This window comes from Macrobrachium rosenbergii, chromosome 23, assembly GCF_040412425.1.
Source record: "Macrobrachium rosenbergii isolate ZJJX-2024 chromosome 23, ASM4041242v1, whole genome shotgun sequence".
In the NCBI taxonomy this organism is placed as follows: Eukaryota; Metazoa; Arthropoda; class Malacostraca; order Decapoda; family Palaemonidae; genus Macrobrachium; species Macrobrachium rosenbergii.
In genome coordinates, this window is record NC_089763.1 from 26,347,878 (window position 1) to 26,358,494 (window position 10,617).

Consider the following 10,617-nt stretch of genomic DNA (forward strand, 5'->3'; position numbering starts at 1 on the left):
ATGATATTGCATTTGAATGATCTCTCTCTCTCTCTCTCTCTCTCTCTCTCTCTCTCTCTCTCTCTCTCTCTCTCTCTCAAATTCTACGTTATTCCTCTATTCTTTTTTCGTTACTAAATACGATGAAGAAAAGAAAAAAAGCCCTGTACGTGATATTGCATTTGATCTCTCTCTCTCTCTCTCTCTCTCTCTCTCTCTCTCTCTCTCTCTCTCTCTCTCTCTCTCTCTCTCTCCATTTGGTTGTTTTGCTTTCTTCAGTTTATCAAAGGCAAAAGTGTGAGTTAGATCTCTCTCTCTCTCTCTCTCTCTCTCTCTCTCTCTCTCTCTCTCTCTCTCTCTCTCTCTCTCTTCTTTCTCTCTCTCCATTTGGTTGTTATGTTTTCTTCCAGTCTATCAAAGCAGGTGTAGATTGGACTCTCTCTCTCTCTCTCTCTCTCTCTCTCTCTCTCTCTCTCTCTCTCTCTCTCTCTCTCAGACAGGTGAGATACACTTCAGCTATTTTAGAAGCTTAAAACTTACACCATAAACAGAGGTGTTTATTTGTTTAGTTTCCTAATTTGATAATTACGGCTATAAAGTATAAAAGGACAAAGTTATTTAATAAAGAAATGGGAATATGGATTATGAGATAACCTTGTTTCGTCGACCTAACTTCTGGAAAATATTTATGTCAGCTATAAAACGCAAAAAAATATAAAATTTCATATCTAATTTTCATTTTGCATTGATACTAAAACCAGAAATAACACAAGGAAAAATGCGACGCAGTTTCTTCGGCGCAATCGAGTTTTATGTGCATCGTATAATCAAGGCCACCGAAAATAACCGTATCTTTCGGTGGTTTCGGTATAATGCTGTATGAGTCGCGGCCAATGGAACTTTAACCACGGCCCGGTGGTGGCCTGGCCTATGTCGTTGCCAGACGCACGATTATGGCTAACTTTAACTGTAAATAAAATAAAAACTGCACTGAGGCTGAGGCTGCAATTTGATATGTTTGATGATTGGAGGGTGGACGATCAACATAATAATTTGCAGCCCTCTATACCTGCAGTTTTAGATCTGAGGGCGGACAGAAAGTGCGGACGGACAGACAAAGCCGGCACCAATGGTTTTCTTTTACGGAAAACTAAAATCAAGAAGTCATATCATAAACAAGAATGAAAACCTAGAAAGAAAATAAAAATTAACCCGATATTTTGCCACGGAATTCCAAGTCGAAACGTTTTCCCGTCCACAGGATATCCTGCATGAACGCAGCCTCCCGTCTCCCATGAGGTGTTTTACGCCGGCCATCAAAAGCTTCCAGGAAACAAGAAAACGCCGACGTTTTAATTCACGCGTCTGGAAAAGTAGGTAAGTTTTCCAGGCCGCCGTAGTCGCAGGGTTAATAAAGCTTCATATTTGCCTCAATTTCCCCAACTCTGGCTGTCGTTCCAGGAAGAAATGTGCTTTCCAGCCACGTCCTTTCGTGTTCCAGGGAAGCTTTGAATTTCTTTTCGCGCCTCATTTAGTTTTCAATTTGGAAATTCCAGCGATTTCACTTTGATCCTGTTTCTAATTCGTCTGCTCAATTTCCCGCGGAGGGAAGTTTTATATCTCATTAATTTGTGCCCGAAGAATTTCAGAGGAAATTCTACAGGGTTTATGTTTGCGCCAATATGTTTGTGTGTGTGTATATCCATATATATATATTTTATGTGTATATATATACTGGACCTCATTCAAACTTGGTGGTATCTAGTGGAGATATTTATTCAAAAAAGTTACAAGCTTTCTAGGACAAACAGACGTCATTCTCAAGCATCCGGATACTTGGATACTCGAGAATGAGGACTGTTTACTGAAAGCTTACAACTTTCTGAATAAGCTCCTCCCATAAACATCAGTTTGAATGAAAGGAACCTAATATAGGTAATACTGATGCACAGAACAATTGTGTAGGTGATAAAGTTAATATTTATATATATATATATATAACATATATATATATATATATATATATATATATATATATATATATATATATATACATACATACATATGTAATGACTCCAGTATCATACTCGAACGGACATTCCTGCGGAGAAAAATAAAAAGAATAGAATAAATCACGGAAAACCAGATCGGGTTATCCAAAAGTGGCGCGAGAGAAAAAAAATTTTTTCCCTTTATTGCTCTTGACGGGTTTATGGGATGTCTGAAAAATTCAGGGAAAAATAAGAGAAAACTGGAAGCCAAAAATCCAGCGGTCCCGCGGGAGCCTTTAGGAATACTGGAGTGCAAATTTTACAAGCTAAAATGATTAGTCCGGTTGCCAGTTTTTTCGAAATGGCCGGCGAGAAAAAATTTCAGAATGCGTCTGAGGTTGGTTTATGTATGTGTGTATATATGCAGATATATGTATGTATATATTTATATATGTGTGTGTGTGTGCGTGTGTTTGTGTACGTGAATGTATATACATATTGTTTCTCTGCATTCACTCTTTACATTTTTATATATATATATATATATATATATATATATATATATATATATATATATATATATATATATATATATATATATATATATATATACATATACACACATACACACGCCACACACACATCATTTAGCCACTGCCTCGCAAAATTCTCCTGAACAATCCGTGCGCAATGCATCCAGCTGAGCGGAATGCGTGCCGCCACCCTCCTCCTCTTGTGACCAAATGTATTCAGCACCAGCGATCGATACCTGTTCCAGGGTTCGCGTAAATAAAGTGATTGACATTTCCAAGCAAAATTGGCAAGCAGCAGCTCTGGTCATTTGGCTTTTAAATGCTGGCGTGAGTAATCCTCGCTGTGACGAACAGATGCAGTACTTTTACTGGATCTGAGTTGTGTTATCGGTCGTGTGCGGACGCTGGTTCCGAATGGCTGTTTGGTCTTTGGTAAGGAATATGCAATTGAATGTTTGGTAATGAATATGTAATTAAATATTGGGAAGAAATATGCACTTGAATATGTTTGGAATTGCATTAAATGTTGAATAAATTTGCATGGATATTCGGAAAATATGGATTTGAATATTCAGTAGAATATGCAATTCAGTAAAGAATATGGAATTGAATATTCGGTAGGGAATATGCAATTACATACTGGGAAAGGAATATGCACTTGAATGTTTGGTAAGGAATATACAATTGATTATTGGCAAGGAATATGCAATTGAATATTGTAAAGAATATTCAATTGAATATTTGATCAGAAATATGCAATTGAATATTGGGGTAGGAATATGCAATTGAATATTTCCCACAGATGGACGTGGCCTTTTTCTGTGGTCGTTGGTAAGGAATATGCCGTTGAATATTTGATAAGGGATATGCAATTGAATATTGGATAAAGATTAAGTCTTTGGTAAGGAATATGCAGCTGAATATTTCCCATAAATGGACGTGACCTCTTTTGGTCTTTAATAAGGGATGTGCAGTTGAATATTTGGTAAGGAATATGCAATTGAAAATTGGGTAAAGAATATGCAATTGAATATTGGGTAAGGAATATGCAATTGAATATTGGGTAAGGAATATGCAATTGAAAATTGGGTAAAGAATATGCAATTGAATATTGGGTAAGGAATATGCAATTGAAAATTGGGTAAAGAATATGCAATTGGGTATTGGGTAAGGAATGTGCAATTGAATATTTGTTTAAGAATATGCAATTGAATATTGGGTAAGGAATAATGCAATTGAACATCGGGTAAGGAATGCAATTGGACATTGGGTAAGGAATATGCAATTGAATATTGGGAGAGGAATATGCAATTGAAAATTGGGTAAAGAATATGCAATTGAATATATGGTAAGGTATATGCAATTGAATATTGGATAAGGAATATGCAATTGAATATTTCCCACCAATGGACGTGACCTCTTTTGGGTCCTTGGTAAGGAATATGCAGTTGAATATTGGTAAGGAATATGCAATTGAATATTTCCCACAAATGGACATTAATTTTTTTTTTTCGTGTAAGTCTCCTAGTGTGGAATTAACAAAGTAAAAATGTCAGATGTTTGTAATTAACGATGAATGAAGTTCATACACGACCTGTAATTATTTGAACGTGGATAACAACGGAATTTTTTTTATTAAATTTAAAATCGGATTATTCATAAGAATAATGGTATATTAGAAGTTTTGTCCAGAATTCATTTAAAGCCAATGACAGTTATATTTTCATATTTTTATTTAATTCGTAAGCTGCTGACAAACCATTATTTATTTCCCTGAGTAATATAAGTCGAACATAGTTCCAGTGCATGTGAGCAAATGCTATATTCACTATGGTATTTGTTCTGCTGGCGAAAAAGCGTTCTGTGAGCTGACTTAAAGAACGTACTGTGTACGTGAGTAATATCAATCTAGTGCAGTTCCTGCGTATGTGAGCAAATGCTATATTCACCATGACATTTGTTCTGCTGGCGAAAAAGCGCTCCTGTGAACGCTGAAACAAAAATTCCTTCGAGTCATTACCGTCCGTAAATATTAGTAGTAGTTTTGCAGTTTTGTGCCATTCAATCACCCTAATTGGCTGACTTTTGTTTCATCTGATATAAATCGGATGGTATTCCGCCACTTTTAAACCGCGATTCCCATTAAAGTTAAAAAAAAAAAACAATGCCTTGTTAGAACTCCCATTTACGAAGATTATTCTGCGGATTTCCGTCGACTGGCAAATCTTTCGGAATAAATGGTGAAAATTTGGGCGCCGAATATAGAAATGGCTGTTAATTGGGTTGATGGACCATTAAACCCGAATTCTGAAATATCATACTGTAAAAAAATATATATAAATAAAAAATATATAGTCCGGCTGTCACGAGATTCCAAATGGTCACGATTCAAGAAATGCATTTCGGTTTGCAATATATATATATATATATATATATATATATATATATATATATATATATATATATATATATATATATATATATATATATATATATATATATATATATATATTATATTATATATATATATATACATATATATATATAATAATATATGCATTATGTATGTATGTATATATTTATCTTTCTTTTTCAACTCATTCTGTTATTGGCTTAATGACCAATAAATGTGGAGTGAATTTGGGTGTGATAGAAAAAAAATTAAAATATTGAAAGAAATTAATTTTCTTTGACGTGAATAAACGAATTGCTAATGAGAGTCGAGAATGCATTATGGAGCGAGTTTGGGACTTGATAAAAAAAAAAAGTAAAATATTGAAAGAAATGAATTTCCTCTGACGAATATTGAATATATGAATTCACTAAAGCAAATCGAGAGTGCTTTCTCTTTTTTTTTTTTCTTTTGAGTTTTAATCAAGCCATGTGTCTGTTTTAAAAGTATTTGCGCGGGTATGTGATAGCTAGGGAATAATGTGATAACCATTTCTGTGACATGATTCAAGTAATGTGAACATGTGTAGGGAATGTGTCAGTACAACAATATGCACATGTACGTTATTGTAATTTTTCATGAGTGTAAACTCATTATACACACACACACACTATATATATATGTATGTATATAAATATATATATATATATATGTATATATGTATAATGTATATGTATATAATACTATATATATATATATATATATATATATATATATATATATATATATATATATATATATATACATATATATATATAAATATATAATGTATATATATATATATATATATATATATATATATATATATATATATATATATATATATATATATATATATATATATATATATATATATATATAACAAACACCCTCCTTTCTCTGTCATCATCCTCAAGCAAACCATTTCTAATCACAACTTGATCAGGGGTCACTGACCCCAGACCACTCGCTTTGATGACCTTACAAGTGACAGGAAGGAAAGAAAGGCCACTTGAAACTAATGCGCACCGCCATTCCAGACCTCCATCCAACTCAGAGGGAACCATAACTCATCCCCCCCCCAACCCCAGGCTTCGAATTCTCTTGAAAATACCCCTTTTCCGCGAGACAGATTTGATTCAAAAGGGACAAATGATTACGTTTGTTGTTCGAGACCTTTTAAACGCTCTCATGCCGCCGAGGATATATATATTTAGCTTTGATGGGCCACGCGCATAACAATTACAGAAACAAATTGCCTTGAAAATATACAGATCATTTCGTTTATTTGTGCATATTTAATTGCTCGTGATGATTTGCAACCAGATGATGTACGTCGCTGTATAATAGCAGCGTGTTTGAGATTTCATAGACACGCGCGAGTGTTTAATAGATATTTTTCAGTATTAAGAGTATTTAATTAGAAAAAATACTTGTATTTAATAGATACTTTTCATTATTAAGTATATTTTTTAGAAAAGAGTACTTGTATTTAATAAACATTTTTCATTATTAAGTATATCTAATTAGAAAAAATACTTGTATTTAAAATAGACTATTTACTCCTAAACGTGGACAAATATTTAATAGATAATTTTTCATTGATAAGTATATTTTATTAGAAAAAAATGCCTGTATTTAATAATGAATATTTAATTCTCGATACCTTAAATTTCTAACGAGAAACTTTAAACCCATTTTTTTTTAATTGCGTTTACCTTTTCGACCTCGTCGAGGTACAGGTAACGATTGGAGGCCAGTCCTTACCTAATTTAAGAAGTAAGGTTATTGGCCCCTTTGAAGCCGCCATTTTTGTGTGTAATTTTTAATTATTTTCTCACTGTGGTTATTGTTTTCTCTTAATTTCTCTTTTAATTATTTTGTTTGTTTTTGTGCGAAGGAACAGATAATGTTATTTTCTTGGCGTTAGTCAGTTAGTGTTAACTGTAATTGCTCTTGGAATTAAACTGTTGATAATATAATATTAATAATTATTATTATTATTATTAGTGTTGTTATTATTAATAATAATAATAATAATAATAATAATAATAATAATAATAATAATAATAATAATAATAGTATCCAGCCCTCTACCCAGACACGTACTGTATATTTATACATTTAATTCGCGATTCCCTCTCAGGGCCGGGGGGCTCTTCCGAAAGCGATATCTATTTTAACAAACCAATTTACTGCTGCCAAACCCTCCTGGTTTCATTCCACATCAAAGGGAATCGGCTTCTCATTCGCCAGAGATGCTAATGTGGCCGACTGTGACGCCAGCGATACCGAATCAATCAGTCAATAGCGCCAAGCACTCGCTCTTCTTGCGTCAAAGGAAGGTGGTCTGATGTACCCCCATACAGGTGATTAATTGATTGATGGTTTAATGGAGAAAAAAAAGTGGCGTTGCAGTTGCTTTGGTCATCTTCGCTTCCTTGCGTGTAAGAAAGAGGACGTAGAGTAGATAGTAAAATTAGAGCACAGATGATGAGGGATTGTGAAATAAAGATCTGGAAATTAAAAATAAAAGTATTATCGAACTTTTTTTGTTAAAAGGAATAATTATAAAACGATTTGAGAATTAAACAAGTACAAAATGAGCCGAAGTTTCTTCGAAACAATCGAGTTTTCTGTACAGCAGCTACAGCGTATAATCAAGACCATCGAAAATAGATCTATCTTTCGGTGGTCTCGGTGTAATGCTGTAGGAGCCGCGGCCCATGAAACTTTAACCACGGCTCGGTGGTGGCCTATCCTATATCATTGCCAGACGCACGATTATGGCTAACTTTAACCTTAAATCAAATAAAAACTACTGAGGCTAGAGGGCTGCAATTTGGTATGTGTGATGATTGGAGGGTGGGTGATCAACATACCAGTTTACAGCCCTCTAGCCTCGGTAGTTTTTAAGACCTGAGGGTGGAGGGAAAAAGTGCGGACAGAAAAAATGCGGACGGACAGACAAAGCCGGCACAATAGTTTTCTTTTACAGAAAAATAAAAAGTATCATCGAACTCTTGCTAATCTGATCAGCTGCTCCGTATATTTATTTTATCGGAAAAGTAATTGCCAGTAAAAATATGCCAACTTTATTTATGATTATTATATTCAGCCAATTTATTCGAGTGATTCCGTGTAAAATGTATTGCAGGGGCTTCATCAAAATCATGAGCTCTCTCTCTCTCTCTCTCTCTCTCTCTCTCTCTCTCTCTCTCTCTCTCTGACAAAGCCAAATTAGTCTCGGGTACAATTTATTAGAAAATATATCACAGGAACTTCACAAAAATCTAGTCTAAAAACGGGACTTCGTCTCTCTCTCTCTCTCTCTCTCTCTCTCTCTCTCTCTCTCTCTCTCTCTCTCTCTCTCTGCCAGATTAGTTTCAGGTTAGAGCTGAAATGATGAATTATATTTTTTTTTATAGTTGTTGGAGGATTCTGGGGTTTATATACGATTATAATTATGTCTACATAAGTACAACAAAATATCTACAGAATAATATAAATATCAAAGGCATTTTACTGGTATTGATGTTTTCTAAATATCCTCTGCAGAAACTTCCTTAGATCAGTCACGATTCCATATCTCAGTGATGAAATTGCCAAACACGAGAGAGAGAGAGAGAGAGAGAGAGAGAGAGAGAGAGAGAGAGAGGTGAGTAAAAAAAAAGGAGGTGTGAGGTGGGTTAGGTGTCTGTTTAGTGTTGAGTTTTAAACGAGAGAGAGAGAGAGAGAGAGAGAGAGAGAGAGAGAGAGAGAGAGAGAGAGAGAGAGAGAGAGAGGTGAGTAAAAAAAGGGAGGTGTAGCGGGTTAGGTGTCTGTTTAGTGTTGAGTTTTTGAAAGAGAGAGAGAGAGAGAGGTGAGTAAAAAAAGGGAGGTGTAGAGGGTTAGGTGTCTGTTTAGCGTTGAGTTTTTGAAAGAGAGAGAGAGAGAGAGAGAGAGAGAGAGAGAGAGAGAGAGAGCTGAGGAAGTTTAACTGAAAAGGGAGACGTAACGGGTTCAGAGACTGTTTGGTGTTGAGTTTTTAAACGAGAGAGAGAGAGAGAGAGAGAGAGAGAGAGAGAGAGAGACGGGGGCGGTGGGGTTGGACCTTTCATCCATTACAGAAACAGGAAACTTGATTTGCTTCCTCCTGTCTTCAGTTTTGCTTCGTTTCTCAGTGAGAATTCTACGAAATGAAATCCTCTTTGAAGCGAAAATTCCGCGAAACTGAAACTCTTTAAGAAGTTCGTCATTTCCGCTGTCATTATCCACGCATTTCCATTTATTTCTTTTCATTTTATTCTCTTTAAGAAGTTTGTCATTTCCACTGCCATTAGCTATGTATTTCCATTTAATTTTTTTTTTTTTTTTATTTCCTCTCTGCTACCAATTTGCTATTTCCTTAATGGGAAAATCATCTGCAAAATCTCGTGACAGATGCTTCCATTTATTTAGTTATTTATTTATTTATTTATTTTTGTTCTTTGCGACCAATTTGCTGTTCCCTTAACGGCAAATTCACCTGCAATATCTTGATAGTTGACACACATGAAACCTAGCTGTAAAATCAATATTGGCAGATGAAATAAACTAGGACAATATTTTATGCGACCTCCTTACAGATTATTGACAAACATTATTCCCATTCAAATACGGACGAACTGAACAAAGAGGATAAATAATCAGCATAAATTATAAATTATATACATTAAATCATTTGTAGTTAATGCATCTCTGCTTGGTGTATCAAGTAACAGGAATCAGCAATAAGTAATTGTTTAATTCGTTACAATCTCATTAGATACCTTATTTATATATATATATATATACATATATATATATATATATATATATATATATATATATATATATATATATATATATATATATATATATATATATATATATATATATATATATATATATATATATATATATATATATATATATATATATATATATTATATATATGTGTATATATATACATATATATATAATGAATAAAATTACTTTAAAAATGCTCTGAAAAATCAATAAAATTCATAAAATACAGCACAGTTAGAATACAAAAAAAGAAATAAAATAGACATAAAAGCAAAATCAAAAACCGCTAACCAACCTTATACCAAGAAGGGAGAAAAAAGAAATAAATAAAAAGTTAACACAGGTAGAGCTGAGTGGAGGAGGTCTGGTCATTTAACTGGGGAACCGGTTGTTTAATAAATAATGATTCCAGGATAGGCAGTTCGCATGCATTAGTTGCTTGGCCTATGATACAGAAATCATTCCTATCAATATATGCTTTACAAATTTTTGAAAGGTTTCTTATGCTTGAATGCTCGGGATTGGAGAGCCTACAGCCAGTCCGAAAACTTAATCCCCGATGGGAATCGATTCTGACCCTCAGTAACCTCCTCGTGGATCCGACATATGCCCCAGCGTCACACTTAGGGCAAGTATACTTATATACCACGTTTGAGGTCGAAAGCGGGTTTAATCGACCTTTGTATCTGAAAAAGGAACCAATCGATAGTGGACTTTTAGGGATTTATTTTAGATTAATGGCACCATAATGTTTATGGACAATTTGTGCGAACCTTTGTCGAAAAGAATCATTATGTTAAAATGGAAATTTGGAATAAAATCTAATTTTGGTACTGTACAAGGCTTGGCGGTGTTCATGACTTGTTTGTTAAGG

The 10,617-nt window shown here is 34.1% G+C and overlaps 1 long non-coding RNA gene across 1 annotated transcript in view; it reads left to right on the plus strand.

Annotated features, from left to right (window-relative positions):
- Positions 1-1,238: 1,238 nt before the first annotated feature.
- LOC136851396 (uncharacterized) overlaps positions 1,239-10,617 on the plus strand; it is a 55,191-nt gene continuing 45,812 nt past the window's right edge. Inside the window, exon 1 of the long non-coding RNA XR_010856866.1 lies at positions 1,239-1,356. This is a non-coding gene — a long non-coding RNA (uncharacterized lncRNA). The remainder of the gene's footprint in view (positions 1,357-10,617) is intronic.